Raw genomic sequence first — 17,872 nt, 5'->3', positions numbered from 1 at the left:
GTGCCTCAGTTCCCTCACCTGTAAAATGGGGATTAAGACTGTGAACCCCACCTGGAACGACCTGATCACCTTGCATTTCCCCCCAATGCTTAGAACAGTGCTTTGCAAATAGTAAGCACTTAAATACCATCATCAATATTAAATACCATTATTATTATTATTTCCCATAGCCTCCTATAAGTACACACACTGACCTGCCCATCCCTTATGAGTAGAAGTTGGCCTCGGTTAAGAGTTGTCCATGTTGGACAGCACAGTTGCACAGCTGTGTCTGTCTCCAGTCTTCTTTTCCACTTCTTTTTACTCTTAGTCTGAGACCTGAAGGCCAGGAATGTTTTCTAATTCCCACCAATATACTGCTTGCACCCAATAAGCATTCAATCCAATTACTGTGAAGAAGTGTAGCCCATTGGAAAGAGAACAGGACTGGGAGGCAGGAGACTGGAGATTGGTGATGTGGAACAAGTCATTTAACTCCTCTGTGACTGTTTCTTCATCCTTAAAATGGGGATAAAATACCTGTTCTCTCCCCATTTTAGACTGCAAAATCCATGTGTCTTTTCTGGTTACCTTGTGCTCACCCCAGTGCTTGGCACATAGAACATGTTTGATTCCATCCTTATCATCATGATTGCTATTACGTAATGTACAGTACTCAGATGACTTTTAGACCCATTTTCTCAGACTTGATAGAACAATTTCTTGCTAACCTATGCATTTTTCCCACGTTGGGCTATCACTCAGGGTATTCATTGAGGATCTACTGTGTGCAGAACACCATACTGAGCCCTGAGGAGAGTACAATACGGCAGATTTGGTAGACACATTCCCCTCCCATATTGAGTTTACAGTCTAGATAACTACTATTGTAGTCCTAGAAACTCAGGTGCGGGGTTGAGAAAGCTACCAACTTTTATGGAAGCCTTTCCTTCTTCAGGAAGCAATGCAAAGACACAAATCCAGACCAGCCATAATGGTTAGCGCTCTCGATTCAGAGATGTTTAACTTTCATCCAAATCTGAGTTCAAGACCCTTTAGGAGTCGGGAACTCGGGTCCACGTTTCCAGACCCTACTTTGCTCTCATTTCACCCCTAAAGTGGTCATTACCAAGGACAGCTATCAAGTACTTTCAATAAGTGATATAGAATTCCTTTAATTGCATTCACCTGCTAAACAAATACATAAAATGAATTTTATTGGATTTATTGGATTTCCAGGGTGCCTGCAAATAGCAGCACAAACACGTCAAAATGAAGGGAGTTGTTCTTCACACTAATATACAATTTTCTGAACATAGCTTATTCTCTTGACAAAGCTGCAGCTAAACAAAAAATTTGAGTTAAGAAGTTATGAGTGTAGTTTCGATGAAGCATTCATTTTTGCCTTAAGTTACTGCCTACCGTTTCGTGTTGAAAGTTAGTCAATGCATGTGGGTAAGTGAAAATTTCTCAATTTGAGGCAGCCCCTGTGACCAAATGAATCATCTGACTGGCCCAAGGGAATCATCCCACCAATTTCTTATCTTTAAGAGTGCCATATTGTTATGAAAGTGCCACAGTAGATTAGGGGAAGCAGCGTGGCTCAGTGGAAAGAGCCTGGGCTTCGGAATCAGGGGTCATGGGTTCGACTCCCAGCTCTGTCACTTGTCAGCTGTGTGACTGTGGGCAAGTCACTTCACCTTTCTGTGCCTCAGTTACCTCATCTGTAAAATGGGGATTAACTGTGAGCCTCACATGGGACCACCTGATTGCCCTGTATCTACCCCAGCACTTAGAACAGTGCTCTGCACATAGTAAGCACTTAACAAATACCAACATTATTATTATTACTACTATTAGCTCTCTCCTCTGAATCAACACCCTATCATGGCAGGAGAGCTTGCATACGCTGATGAACCTCAGAGCTATGCCATATAGGGCTACCCTTAATGGGGCTCCCTATAATGGAAAGGTCTAAGGCGAAGCATCGGACAAATTCGATTCACTTGTGCTGGGCAGTAGCAGCTTGTGAAAGAGTCAAAGGTGGATGATCAAGTGATCAAAATATTGATCAAAGACAACAGCAGGGACTTAGGTTTTTACAGCAAGGAAAAAGGCAATGGTAATCTACTTCCATATCTTCACCAGAAAACCCAGGAAGAGGATGGGCCCATGGAGTCGCCATGGGTCGGAAACAATTGGACAGCATTTGAAGAACTACTATTAGTTCTTTTAACTGAACTAATGCAGGAGACTCAAGATTTCAAGTTTAGAATATGAATCCCATGTGGAACATGAACTGCATCCAACCCAATTATTTTGCATCTATCCCAGTGCCTAACACATAGAAAGTGCTTATTCTCCTTATTATGGCAACATAGGATGGCTTCAAAAAATAATAATAATAATGGCATTTGTTAAGTGCTTACTATGTGTCAAGCACTGTTCTAAGCGCTGGGCTAGATACATGGTAATCAGGTTGCCTCACATGGGGCTCACAGTCAATCCCCATTTTACAGATGACATACGATACAATATAGTGTTTCTTCCTGGAGCAGTGTGGCCTAGTGGAGACAGCTTGGGCTTGGGACTCAGAAGGACCTGGGTTCTAATCCCACCTCTGCCAATTAGTTGTTCTATGATATTGGGCAAGTTACTTAACTTCCTGTGGCTCAGTTTCCTCAACTATAAAATGGGGGTACCTGTTCTCCCTCCTACTTAGACTTTGAGTCCATATGGTATAGGACTGTATCTAACCTAATGAATTTGTACCTGCACCAGCATTTATTACTAATTTATTACTATTGTTTTTGTCTGTCTCCGATTAGACTGTAAGCCCGTCAGTGGTCAGGGATTGTCTCTATCTGTTGCCAAAGTGTACATTCCAAGTGCTTAGTACAGTGCTCTGCACATAGTAAGCCTTCAATAAATACTATTGAATGAATGAACAGTGCTTAATACATAGTAAGAACTTAACAAATTCCATTAAAAAAGCACTGAACCAGTGCTAATAATAATTACATTTCTTTAGGATTTGTTCTCTGCCAGGCACTGTGCTAAGCACTGGGCAAGAGAGTCAAATCAGACACAGTCTCTAACCCCCATGGGGCTCGCATTCTAAGGCAGAGGGAGAACATGGATTGAATCCCGTTTTACATCGGGGAAAACGAGGCCCAGAATTGTGAAGTGAGTTGCCCTAGATCACAGAGCAGGCAAGTGGAAAAGCCAGGATTAGTATCCTGGTCTCCTGATGTCTGGGCCCGAGCTCCTTCCACGAGACCAAGCTGTTTCCCAACTGGTATGTCGCCATGTGGCTGAAAAGGCTGATGCCTAGGGTGGCTGGCCATCTGGGTTGTAGCTGGCCCATCTCTTGCTCGATACAGACGCAGGGCCAGATGCTCTGTCAGTTTGCTTTAGTTTGGCCTCTTACCTCTCTCTTTCGTGGCCCAGATGCTGCGTTCTGCCCCGCCACACACTACATTGACACGACAGGAAGGCCCAGAGGTTTTGGAGCAAGTGAGGACTTCAGGAAGTCCTGCCGAGAAATGCTCTAAGAACGCACATGTCCACATTCTTCCTGAAAGCAGCTTTCACCATGTCATCACATGATGCCGCTTGACCAAGTAATGCGTGTCATGTCATGGGTGTGTCTTGGTCTGGTATCGGTAAGGACCATTAGATGCCAGGTCATCACTCCCCACCACAGCTCCTAGATGAGTGGCAACTCCCGTCTGCATGTGACAAGGAGAACTTGCGGGACTGAATTTTCTATCTGCCCTTGATATATGTAAACCCTGTCCTCCAGCTCATGGCTGTTTTCCACGTTTGATTTTTGTCTTATTAATAGCAGTATTTATGAAGCTTGACATTTTGTTTATGTACTGAGGTAAATAAAAGATAATTTGATTGGACAGAGTCCCTGCCCCACACTAGATTCAAAGTAAGTGGAAGGGAAGTATTTTATCCCCATTTGCAGATGAGCAAACTGAGGCCCAGAGAGGTTAAGTGACTTGTTCAAGATCACCCAAAAGGCAGATGGTGGAGCCAGGACTGTCAACTGAGTTTCCTGACCCGCAGCCTTATGTCGTGTTAGCTAGACCTGTTTCCATAATAGATATCTGTTCCCCTTCTATTTAACACCACCCATTTTTTGCTTCATTGAAAACTTTAACATGAAACTTACAATTTATTCGACACCAGAAAATTCATATCTAAAAGAAGCGCGACAGTTGAGCTGACAACAATTTCTCAGCATAAATCAAATGGAATTTATGGAACAGTTACTGTGTGCAGAGCATTGTGTTAAGTTCTAGGGAGAGTATAATGTAATAGAATGGGTGGACAGGATCTTTGCCCACCAGTAGTTAACAAATCTACAAGGGGAAAATCACATTCATACGAAGTAGGGGTGGGAAAATAGAGTGTGAACACCTCTGCATACGTACTATGGGGCTGGATAAGTTTCAAAGTGCTTAAGGGATCCAAAGCCATGTTTATGTCAGTGCAGAGAGAGAAGGGCGGATACAGGAAATAAAGGACTTAGTTTGGGAAGGCTTCTTGGAGGACATATGGTTTTAGGAGAGTTTTAAAGATGGGGAGAGTGGTGGATTGTCAAGCAGCCTGGCTCAGTGGAAAGAGCCTGGGCTTCGGAGTCAGAGGTCATGGGTTCGACTCCCGGGTCTGCCACTTGTCAGCTGTGTGACTGTGGGCAAGTCACTTCACTTCTCTGTGCCTCAGTGACCTCATCTGTAAAATGGGGATTGACTGTGAGCCTCACGTGGGACAACCTGATTATCTGATCACCATGTATCTACCCCAGCGCTTAGAACACTGGTTTGCACATAGTAAGCCCTTTACAAATACCAACATTATTATTATTATAAGAAGGAAGAGGGAGTTCAGCCCAAAGAAGAACGTTGGCAAGTGGTCATAGGTGAGATAGACAAGATAGAGAAGCAGTGTGGCCAAGTGGATAGAGCACAGGCCTGGGAATCGGGAGGACCTGGGTTCTCATCCCGGCTCTGCCACTTGTCTGCTGTGTGACCTTGGGCAAATTTCTTCACTTCTCTGGGCCTCAGTTCCCTCATCTGTAAAATGGGGATTAAGGCTGCGAGCCCTGTTTGGAACAGGGACTTTGTCCAACCCGATTATTTTGTATCCACCCCAGGGCTTAACACAGTGCTTTGCACATAGTAAGCGCTTAACAAATATCACAGTTATTATTATCGAGGTACAGTGAGTAGGCCGGTGTTAGAGGAGCAAAGTATGCAGTTTGGGTTACAGGAAAAGATATGTAGGGTTAGGTAGGAGGAAGAGTGCCGATCGAGGGCCTTAAAGTCTGTGTTAATCTTCTGATTGATGCAGAAGAGGGGCAGATTGTGTAATTGCTGTGAAGGTAGAACTGACAGGATTGTTGTGACCTTGAATACGTGCACTGGATGAGAGAAATGAGTCAAGGAGTAAATAATAATAATGTTGGTATTTGTTAAGCGCTTACTATGTGCAGGGCACCGTTCAAAGCACTGGGGTAGACACAGGGGAATCAGGTTGTCCCACGTGGGGCTCACAGTCTAAATCCCCATTTTACAGATGAGGTAACTGAGGGACAGAGAAGTTAAGTGACTTGCCCACATCACACAGCTGACAAGTGGCAGAGCCGGCATTCGAACCCATGACCTCTGACTCCAAAGCCCGTGCTCTTTCCACTGAGCCATGCTGCTTCTCTATGTTAAGTCTGAGGCATCTGGAGAACACCCAAGCCGAGAGGTCCTGAAGGCAGGAGCAAGTGTGAGACTGCAGTGAAGGAGAGAGATCAGGGTTGGAGAGTCAAATTTGGGAATCATCTGGGTATTCATTCATTCATTCATTCAATAGTATTTATTGAGCGCTTACTATGTGCAGAGCACTGTACTAAGCGCTTGGAATGTACAAATGGGTAACAGATAGAGACAGTCCCTGCCCTTTGACGGGCTTACAGTCTAATCGGGGGAGACAGACAAAAACAATAGCAATAAATAGAATCAAGGAGAGGAACATCTCATTAAAACAATAGCAAATAAATAGAATCAAGGGTAGAGATGGTGATTGAAGCCATGCGAGTGAATGAGTTCTTCAAGGGACTGAGTGTAGATGGAGAAGAAAAGGGAACCCAGAACTGAATCCTGAGACACTTTCAAAATTAGAAGGTGAAAGGCAGAGGAGGAGCCTGCCAAGCAAACTTTTCCAATAAGATGAACTATATGAGATTAAAACGATGTTGTCATCAGGGACAAATAGATAAGTTGCCCCTTTGAACTGCTTAGGGGATTTCCAGATCCCATTTGGTTTTGAGCAGCTCCTTGCTGGCTTCCAACAAGGAGCCTCTTGAAAGTCCCAGTCCACTGGGAAAAGGAAGGATGGAAATAGAGTTCTCACTCTTCATCATTCCCCCAACATCTGTCCCTGCCGCTTTGTTGTTCATGCCAATGGGTAATGAATTTTTCATTCCTTCCCTGTCAAGTAGCAGAACCACGTCAGAGGAGCCTTCAGTTTGACAACAGAGAAGTCAGATGAATATCTCCCTGCTGCTATACCATCCTGAATGGTTGAGGAGAGTCAGAAACAATTAGAAGGTTATGATCTTTGGACTTTGAACCAACTTGCCTAGGTGACTAGGACCGTGAAAAAACAAATTGCTCCCTGTTAGACTGTACTCTCCCAAGCACTTAGTACAGTGCTCTGCAAACAGGAAGCACTCAATAAATGTCACAGATGATGGCGATGCACTAACTGACCCCTTTTCCAGAGGTCATTTTGATGTTTTCATCACTTCAATCTTTCCTTTTGTGTTTGTCACCAAACCTGCTTCCTCACATTCCTAGACTGTGAGCCTGCTGTGGGCCAGACCATTTCTGTTCTTTCATCCTTTTCCTTTTCCCAGTGCTTAGTCTAGAGCTCTGCACACAAGTCATTCAAATATAAAAAATTTCTACCGCTACTCCATTCTTGCTTGCTCTAGGATGGTCTGATCTCTGTGACTGCTTCAAACAGTGTATTCACTACCCTGCATCACTCAAACCTGCTAGGCCATAAAATATGTGTGGGAAGTCATTTCAGTCTATTCCAGATGATAAAAATCAAGTGAAATATGCATTTGGATGGTACCAAACCTAATCCAATATTTACAATTCCAAAGATGCTAGGATTGTTTTACCAGTTTAAGTGGCTAAAAATTTTGGAGAATCCAACCGTATGATTATTCTTAAAGACACATTTATCCATTTTTGTTAAAGCCCAATATTAAAAATTTATTGGAGACTTGCACCTCAGTGCATGATAAGGAAATCCATGAGGTAGCTATTTGTTTCATATTCATATTCTGGACTCAATGCCACTACCATATCATTTAGATTTTTTTTTAAGTATTCATTTTTATTTTTAGATTTGAAGCATGTGTTAATGGAAAGGACAAACATTCCTTTGGGAGAAAAAGCATTATCCAGCATGAAGAGCTCTTAAATCTTCCACTTACAGACACAGTGTGGTAGAGCATTTAAAGGTAAGACTTAAAATACAGGACGAGGCCTTTAGAAATTAATCGCAATATCCTTGAGTCGCGTGTAAAACAGATCCACAAAACAACTTCAGGAACCTAGTCATAACCCTGTAGCAAATAATCTGTCTGAATTTCCTGAGGAATTGCTCAGACCTTTTACTTCCCCTGTCCTGAGTAGCAGAAACCATTACACTATGAGGAAACTCAGCAGTGTTGAGGGATTGAGTGGAATTTAATCTTTTAAACTTGAAATCATGTAAGTGGGGCTCATCGCAACAGAAACATGTTTGAATCACTCAACAGCTAAATTCCGGCCCTCTCTTCCTACTGTGCCATTGCTAGTAAAGAATGCTTTTAGGGACCATATTTTCCTCAGACTCCAACATAAGCAGGTTTATAAATTAGAAAGTGAAAGCCTTCGGTGAAGCCTCACATAGCAATTGTCACTTGGCGATTGTAGCAACGGGTTATCATCAGTCCAGGATTATGATTTTCTGGTAAGATAGAGCAGAAGGAAAAGGTGGGCTGTAAAAATGTCCTTATTGAACACAAATGCTTTCAGAGAAATATTTTGAAGAATAAGTCTTTTGGCCTTGCTTATTTCAAAGACGATTCCCTAATCTACATCTCCAGCCCTGATCTCTCGCACTCTGCAGTTTCACATCTCCTTTTGCCTTCAAGACATCTCGATTTTGATGTCCTGCCATCATCTCAAACTTACATCAGAAAAAATTATCAGTTAATCATATTTATTGAGCGCTTAACTACATGCAGAATACTGTACCAAGTACTTGGGAAAGTACAATATAACAGACATTCCCTGCCCACAACGATTTCACAGTCCAAAACAGAACCCCTTATTTTCCCACCCAAACCTTGTCCGCCCCCTGATTTTCCCACCACACTAGACAGCACCACTCTCCTTCCTGTCTCACAAACATCAACCTTGGCATCATCCTTGACTCCTCTCTCTCATTCAACCCACATATTTAATCACTAAATCCTGTCCGGTCAACCTACACAACATTGCTAAAATCCATCTTTTGTCTCCATCCAAACTCTTACCACATTAATCCAAGCCCTTATTCTCTCCTGCCTTGGTTACTGCATCAGCCTCTTTGCTGACCTCCCAGCTTCCCGTTTCTCCCCCCTCCAGTTCTTCCGTCTGCTGCCTGGATCATTATTCTACAAAAATGTTCAGTCCACCTTTCTCCATTCCTCCAGAACCTCCAGTAGTTGCCGATCCATCTCTGTATCAAGCAGAAACACCTCCGCACCATCAGCTTTAAGTCACTCAGTATGTTGGTCCCTCCTACTGCACCTCACTACTCTCCTACTGCACTCCAGTCTGCACACTTTACTCCTCTAATGCTAGCCTACTCCCTGTACCTCGGTGTTGTCTGTCTCACGGCCAACCTCTCACCCACTTCCTGCCTCTGGCCTCGAACGCCCTCCCTCTTCATATTTGAAAGTCAATTACTCTCCACGCCTTCCAAGCCTTATTGAAGGGACATCTCCTCCAAGAGGCCTTCCCTGACTTAGCCCTCCTTCTTTTACCACTTCCTTCTGCATCACCCTGACTTGCTCCCTTTATTCATCCCCCCTCCCAGCCCCACAGCACTTATGTCCTTATCCCTAATTTATTTATAGTAATGTCTGTCTCCTCCTCTAGACTGTCAGCTTTCTGTGGACAGGAAATGCGTCTGTTATATTATTTTGTACCCTTCTAAGCAGTTAGTACAGTGCTCTGCACACAATAAGTGCCCAATGAATACAACTGATTGAAAATAAAAGAAAAAAGAAACTCTGGAGGATGAGCCCATTACTATTACATTGATCTAAACACTTATCCTATCTCACCTTGATTACTGCATCAGCCTCCTCTCTGACTTCCTTACTTCCTCTCTCTCCTCACTTCACTCTATACTTCACCCTGCTGCCCAGATCATCTTTCTTCAAAAAAAAAACATTAGTACATTTTCTCCCACTCCTCAAGAGCCTCCAGTGGTTCCCATCCCACTCCCCATCAAAAAGAAACTTGCAATTTGAATGAGGTGTTTAGATGACAGATGTGTTTGGGTGACCTAACAGACTTCCCAGTCTCCTCTAGAAAGGTTGAATTATATCCCAACATGGCACCACCTCCCCTGTGATTTCCTTTTGCAAGTCATATGATGTAATCTGATCCCAGCCAGCCTCTCACTTGACCCCTCTGTTCCCCGTAGGGACAGCAGCCCAGGGGCTGGGGGGATAAGGAGGGAAATTTTGCCAGAGGCTCACGATCCCGCCCAAGGAGCCAGGACAGAGTGGCTTCCCTTTATACCCCTCTCCTGTCCTGCTAAAGCAGAAGAGAGCAGGCACACACACTGAGCTGTGCACCATCACTTAGTCTGGGTCTCTACCTCTTGTGCTTCACAGAAAATCCCACCTCCCTCTTCCCCGGTTCCACCTCTGGTCAGAAGCAGCATGGCCCAGTGGATACAGCCCGGTGGATACAGTCAGTTCTAAATCCAGTCTGCCACTTATATACTCCGTGACCTCAGACAAGTCATTTAACTTCTCTGTGCCTCGGTTACCTCATCTGTAAAGTGGGGATTAAGACTATGAGTCCTTTGGGGGACAGGGACTGATCAGTGACAGGGACTGATCAACCTGATCAACTACGTCAGTGCTTAATACAGTGCCCAACACATAATAAGCGCTTAACAAATACCATTAATAAAAAAGGTCCTATATATTTGTAATTTAAACTACAAACATAGCTGATCCAGAGCCATTTTACATCCCTCGTTTATCAGATCAACTTGAAGCATTTCGCCTAGAGTGTTGTAGTGCAAAATCTGTGAATTTTTTGTGGCTACGTAGCAGGAGCCTGAGAGTCTGAGGGCTGCAAAATCTATGCTTTTACATAATACTGTTGCTTTGATTTGTTGACTTTCCAGATCAAGTTATTGTTTGCATTCCATTGTCTAGCATTTTTACCCCTACCTAAATTATGAACCCCATGTAGGGCTGGTCAGTTATAGTTGGTTACATTTGAATGAATCCAGGCCTTGGCACATAGCAATTGCTTATAACCATAAAATCACAAGCAACTAAGAAATATTGCTAAGCTTCTGAAAATTGGTCTTGTAATCGTATTGCAGCTCAGCCACAGGTATTATCAGCATTCATTAGATATTAATTGAAAGCAGGCAAGGCTTGGGAGGTGTTGGGGTTTTTTTATGAGATCTTTTCTGTCCAGTGAACTGTCCTTGCTACTGTCCCTCAATTCATGGCAGCAAGTCACACTGGTTACACGTAGGTGTTTTTTTGTAAGTTAAAGAACAAAAAAAGTGTCAAAGTTAAAAGAAAGCAGAACTAGGCCCTGAAAAAAGCTTTTCTTGGTTAATGGAAGGTTTGAGGATGAGAAAAATTGGGAGCACATAAGGGGCTTATTAGGACTTTAAGAGCTCTGGCATAAGATAATTGCCATTTAGGCCAGAAAATTGGTCTCTGTCAAGAGGAAACTCTGGGAGGAAGGCGGCAGGAGAGCTTTGCAGATCTCATTCTGATCAGTGCTCACTTGGGGGTTAAAAAAGTATATCATGCTTTTTAAGCTTTGTTTCATCCACATTAGATCAATGGTATTTATTAAGTGTTCCTCTCTAGACTGTACGCTGACTGTGGGCAGGGAACGTATCTGTTATATTATTGTGTTGTACTCTCTCAAGTGCTTAGTATAGAGCTCTGCACCCAGTAAGGCATCAATGAATACTATTGATTGGTGGATTTACTGTGTGCAGAGGACAATACAATCGAGGAGTTAGATACGATAATGTTGGTATTTGTTAAGCGCTTACTATGTGCAGAGCACTGTTCTAAGTGCTGGGGTAGATACAGGGTAATCAGGTTGTCCCACGTGAGACTCACAGTTGATCCCCATTTTACAGATGAGAGAACTGAGGCACAGAGAAGTTAAGTGACTTGTCCACACTCACACAGCTGACAAATGGCAGAGCCGGGATTCGAACCCATGAACTCTGACTCCTAAGCCCGGGCTCTTTCCACCGAGCCGTGCTGCTTCTCTAAGGATAGCTGTCCACAAGGAGCTTAAAGATGGAGAAAGACATTAAAATAAATTGTAGTTGGGGGAAATGGAGAGTATAAGGATAACAGTAATGATGTTTAAGTACTTTCTTTAAGCCAACCCCTGTACTAAGGAATGGGGTAGATGTGTTGGACACAGTCCCTGTCCCACATAGGGCGCTCAGTCTAAAGAAGAGAGAGAAGAGCTATTTAATCCCTATTTTACAGATGAGAAAAATGGAGGCACAGAACATTGAAGTTACTTGCTCAAGGCCGTGGAAGAGAAGTGGCAGAGGGGGAATTAGAACCCAGGCTTCTGACTCCCAGGCCCACGGTCTTCCAATGAGGCCACATTGACATTTACGTACATTTGTTCTGTGGCACTGAGGGTGGGGTGAAAGTCAAACGTTTAGGGGATATGGATTCAAATGCACTGGTGTCACAGAAGGAGGGCTTAATCAGGAAAAACCTATTGGAGACATGGCTTTTAGCATGGCTTTGAAGGTAGGGACAGTGGTGGACTTTTGGATATGAAGCGGGAGTGGGTTCCAGGCAGGAGGGAGGACAGGGCCAAGGGGTCTGTTGTGAGATGGAGATACCATGAGTAAGTTGGCACTTGAGGAGCAAAATGTGAGAACTGAGTTTTACTAAATCAGCAAGATAGGGTGGGAATGGGAGAGCTGATTGAATGCCTTGAAGCCCAGGGTTAGGAGTCATTAGCCATATTCTGCGCTAAGTATGTGTGCAAATCCTTCTCCAGACAATGTTTTCCATGTCATGTTTTGCAGGATCACACATTCTTGATCTAATTGGAAAATAGATGCCTGCACCCCTTCAGCATTGCCAATGGGTATGAGCTCTCTGCTCGAATTTCTTTTGAAGTAACAATAATGTATTTTATGAAGGGCTTACTTTGGGCCAAGCACTGAGGAAAATCAGGAGAAATAGATTGGACACACTCCCTCTCTCTTCAGACTTACACCAAAGACAAAGAAAGCAGGGGCTATTTCCCCATTTTACAGATGAGGAAACTGGGGCACAGAAAGACTAATCAACATGCCCAGGGATCTCTGCTGGGATTAGAACCAGAATCTGACTCCCCAGCCCATGCTCTTTCCAGTAGGCCAAACTGCTCGCCTAGAATCAGACTGTAAGGTCTCTGGATAATGCTGCCACAATCCAAGTGCAATTTCAGACATCTTGAGGAAATAACTATGAAGAGCCACCGGCTAAAGCTTCCATTGCTTCCAATTAGTAAGGAATTTCCAAGAAATATATGTAATGGCATAATTTGGTTATGTAACCCCCTTCTCTTAATCCATAAGTCCTTTATTGCTCATTCACTTCCCCACATGGGGCTATCTCTCCTCTTGGTAAAGTTTTTATTTTTATCACCTAAATGAAACTGAACTAATTGCTAGTAACATTTCCCCAAATCAAACAATTAATTTCCCACTTTCAATTATTTTCCCCAGTCAATATTACTTTCTTCCACTCTGAAAATGGGATGTAATTGTATTGCAACCACCTATTTAGTACAACCTTTCATATAACAGCATTTTTGTTGAGAAGTGAAATACTTGACTGTTTTTCTTTCTTTGCAGTGAAGGTGGGACAGGTCTTGCTGAACTTTAGAGTCCTGAGGATGGGGCACCCTGAAAAATATTACTCCTTTAGGACAAAATTAGGGTAACCAAGAAGAGATAAGAATCTTCTTTCAATATCTAGATTCAATTTCCACATGCTCAGAAAGCATATATTTGATTGTAGTTAATCCTGATGGAGAAAAGTGGTAGAAAAATAAAGTAGGAAATATTCAACTTTCTCTCTGACTGAGACAATAAAATGCACATCTAGTTTCACCAGCTCTACCTAAGGGTGATTCTGAATACAAAGTATGAGAAGATGTCCATCAGTGAGGCCTGGATATGCAATCAGTTGATCAGAATTAAAGCAAGGTTTTTTAAGGAATCTGTTAAGAACTTACTATATGCCAAGCACTGTACTAAGCACTGGGATAGATACAGCTAATGAGGTTGGAATCAGTCCCTGTCCCACACGGGTCTCCAGTCTTAATCCCTATTTTACCAATGAGGTAACTGAGGCATAAGGTAGTAAACTGCCTGTCGTCACGCAACAGACAACTAACTGGTGGAGCCAGGACTGGAACTTATGCCCTTCTGACCCCCAGGCCCATGATCCATCCACTAGGCCAGACTGCTTCCCTTACACCAAGTTTCACTGGACTGGACATGAGGACAGCGAATGCTGACAGCACACTCCAGAAGCTATTGACCAATAGCTTTCTTGAACCTACTGAGTGCAGAGAACTTGATATTCAGAGCTCAGGAAAATACAATAGAATAAATAGATAGGAAACTTGCCTTCATGAAGCTTCCAATCTAGCAGAGGGGAGAGAGATGTTAAACTATATTACAGACAGAATGAAGACTTAGAATGTAAAGATATTTACATGAACTCGTAGGTGGAGAAAATGTCTAGCTACTTTGTTATACTGGACTCTCCCAAGTGCTTAGTACAGTACTCCGCACACAGCACTCAAATTTGATTGAGTTCTGAGGGCAGTTTTGTTATTGAAGTGTTCAGGTGACATGGAAGCACTGAAGTAGGGGGGAGGGTAATGAAAAATTAATCAGGAAAAAAGCATTCATTGATTTAGTATTTATTGAGTGCTTACTGTGTGCAGAACACTGTACTAAATGCTTGGAAAATACAATGGAGCAATAACAAAAGGCAATCCCTGGACGCAAAGAGTTCACTGTATAGAAGGGGGAGACAGACATCAATACAAGTAAACAGACATCAGTATAAATAAAATTGCATCTTGGTCTAGTGGAAACAATGGTGAATCAAAGGACTTGGATTCTAATATTGCCTCTGACAATTGTTTGCTGTGTGACCTTGTACTCAGTATCTTCACCTGCAAAATGGGGATTAAATCCTACCTTGCACCTACTCCAGTGCTCAGAACTATGCCTCACACAAAGTACTTGAATAAAACAAAACTGTAAGCCTATCGTGGGCAGGATTTGTCTCTTTGTTGCTTTATTGTATTTTCCAAGCACTTAGTGCAGTGTTCTGCACACAGTAAGTGCACAGTAAATACAATTGAGTGAATAAAAACAATAGTCAAAATAATAAATACCCTTCTAGAGATGTAATTTCACAGGCTTGAAATGGCAGCCCTCCCAGATGGGAAACATGGAGCAAATTCCCTTAAAAGAGAAGCATAGTAACAAATAGCATATTTCAGTAAAGATCTTTGAAAGTCAACTGTAGCAGGCAAATCAGCATGGTATGAAACAGATAGGTGAAGAGGTATTTTCCAGGAGGAGAAGATTCAGGAATGTTGAAGTAACCAGGAGCAGATGTGAAAAGTTACAGGAGTCATAAGCTGCAAATGACATGGTGACAAAGAATAATCTTTATGTGCAGACAATGTGGCCCAAACCTTGGGAATAGTGGTATTTGTTACATGGTTCTGTGCCAAGAGACAGAGACAGTTACAAATCAAAATCAGAAAAATCTGTCTCCTGAATGTAAGGGAGAGGGAGAACTGGTATTAAATCTCCTTTTTTACAGATAAGGAAACTGAAGCCCAGAACACTTACGATATTTGCCCAAAATCACACCACAAACAGGCAAGTAGCAGAACCAACATTACAACCCGGGTTTTCTAGAACTGTGCCCTTTTCTACTACTACTACTACTACTAATAATAATAATGGTATTTGTTGAATACTTACTGTGTTCCAGGTATTGTACTAAACATTGTGGTGAGAACACAACCAAATCAGGTTGGACACAGTCCCTGCCCCAAATCGGGCTCACAGTCAATCCCCATTTAACAGATGTGGGAACTGAAGCACAGAGAAGAAGTGACTTGCCCAGAGCCACACAGCAGACAAGTGGTGGAGCCTGAATTAGAATCAATGACCTAACTTCCAGGCCCATGCTCCAAAGTGCTTATGGTCAGGTATCCAAGCAACGTGGCTCAGTGAAAAGAACCTGGGAGTCAGAGGTCACTGGTTCGAATCCCAGCTCTGCCACTTGTCAGCTGTGTGACTGTGGGCAAGTCACTTCACTTCTCTGTGCCTCAGTTACCTCATCTGTAAAATGAGGATTAACTGTGAGCCTCACGTGGGACAACCTGATTACCCTGTATCTACCCCAGCACTTAGAACAGTGCTCTGCACATAGTAAGCACTTGAATACCAACATTATTATTAATATACTGGACCAGATCATCCAGAACCTGTTGTCCCAGGGGACAGACAATTCTAAATGTGAAATCTACCACCAGAGGAGCCCTAGCAAGAGGTGGCGTGGTTGAGGGAAGGGCTAAATTTTTCTCTGGGTGAATCTGTGCTCAGGAAAAGCAAAATAAGAAGTGGTATAGCCATTGATTCTGCCTCCCCTCACTAGAACCAGCTCAGTCTGCATTCCCCACAGTGGTTGAGAGCTTACTAAAGGCAGACCTCTGTACTAAGCATATATAAAAGCTGGGTGGCCTAGCAGACAGATCCCGGGCCTTGGAATCAGAGAACCTGGGTTCTAATCCCATTCCGCTGCTTGCCTGATGTGTGATCTTGGGGAAAGTCATTTCCCGTCTTTGTGCCTCTGGCCCCTCATCTGTGAAATGTTCATTAAAACTGAGTTCCATGAGGGACAGGGACTGTGTCTAACCCAATTATCTTGTATCTCTTCCAGTGCTTAATACAGTGCCTGGCACATAGTAAGTACTTAACAAATATCATGAAAAGATGATAAAAATAAGCCTCTGACCTTTGAGGAGCCAAACAATAGTATATTTAGGTGAATAAGAGAAGCAGTATTACCCAGTAGGGGCAGGGAGTCAGAGACCCTGGGTTCTTCTAATCCTGGCTCCACTGCTTATCTGCTATGTGACCTTTGACAAGTTAATTTACTTCTTTGTGCCTCAGTTGTCTTATCTGTAACAAACTATGAGTCCCATGTGGGACAGGGATGAAGTCCAACCAATGATCTTGTATCTATCCCTGTGCCTAAACAGCACCTGGCCCATAGTAAGCACTTAGCAAATACCATTTGAAAACAAATGAAGCTTAGCCCTAAGGTGGAATTGCTAGAAGCCTCTTGCCCCTACCCTTCACCCATCCAAACTTGAGAACCACAGCCACCGCCCAGTTCTCTGAAAAAGAGACAATTGGCCCAGCTATGCCAGGCTAGGCTGTAGCTAACTAAATGGTGAGAAGGCTTGGCAAGAGTCAAGAATCTAGGTTTAAGACTTCTCCTGGGCCCCAGAAAAAGTGAAAATCATTTCCATCATCTCCAATCAAACCCATGCCTCTAAGCCATATCTCACTGCTATGATTACCAAGGCTACACATGTGCAATTAAATAGGTAATTAAGGTCACAGCCTTGAAAGACAAAACACCTGACATAGCCACTTACAATTACATACACTCTTCAAAAAATGCTGGTAGAGAACTTGGATTTATCAAACTGAGACCAAATAAAAGCACTTAAGCAACTATGCCAGGACCAAAAAGGCAGTTTTACATAGTTTTTAAGGGCTATAAATCATTATCTTTTGTGTAAGAATGTTAAGAAAACTGACGATGTAGCAGAACATGTAATGGGGGAACACATGTCTGTACTTTGGAGGAAAGTTCATATACCACCTTACCACCTTACCTGTGTGGTCCCTGAAAGCTCATATCTTTGGTTCCAGAGGAGGTGTTCCATTTCCCTCATGCTGGCACGTCTCAGACATTGCTAAGGCACAATGTTTCTTCTGGGTATCTGTAAACAGTTTCTCCTTCTTCCTATCTTAGGCTGTCAAGTCATCTCTGACCCATAGCGATGGCATGGACGCATCCCTCCCAGAACGCCCTACTTCTATCTTCAATCGTTCTGGTAATGGATCCAAAGAGTTTTCTTGGTCATACTATGGAAGTGATTTACCACTGTCACCTTCCACATTGTAAACTTGAGTCTCTACCCTCGACTCTCTCCTGTGCTGCTGCTGCCCAGCACAGGTGAGTTTTGACCTGTAGCAGATTACCTGCCACTTGCAGACCACTACCCAAGCTAGGAATGGACTAGACACACCTCTGCTTGACTCTCCCTCCCCTAGTTGAGACTGGCAGAGCACTGGAAACTCTCCAGGTGAGACCCTGAGAGAGATCTTCCTCTCTAGCTTTCTTGCATTTATAGGGTTTCTACTCATTGACCTTTAAAGCTATCAAGGTCCAGCTGGCTGGAGAAACCTAAGCTAAGCCACCTAA

Source organism: Ornithorhynchus anatinus, chromosome 4 (genome assembly GCF_004115215.2).
Source record: "Ornithorhynchus anatinus isolate Pmale09 chromosome 4, mOrnAna1.pri.v4, whole genome shotgun sequence".
In the NCBI taxonomy this organism is placed as follows: domain Eukaryota; kingdom Metazoa; phylum Chordata; class Mammalia; order Monotremata; family Ornithorhynchidae; genus Ornithorhynchus; species Ornithorhynchus anatinus.
This window is presented reverse-complemented; position numbering follows the sequence as displayed.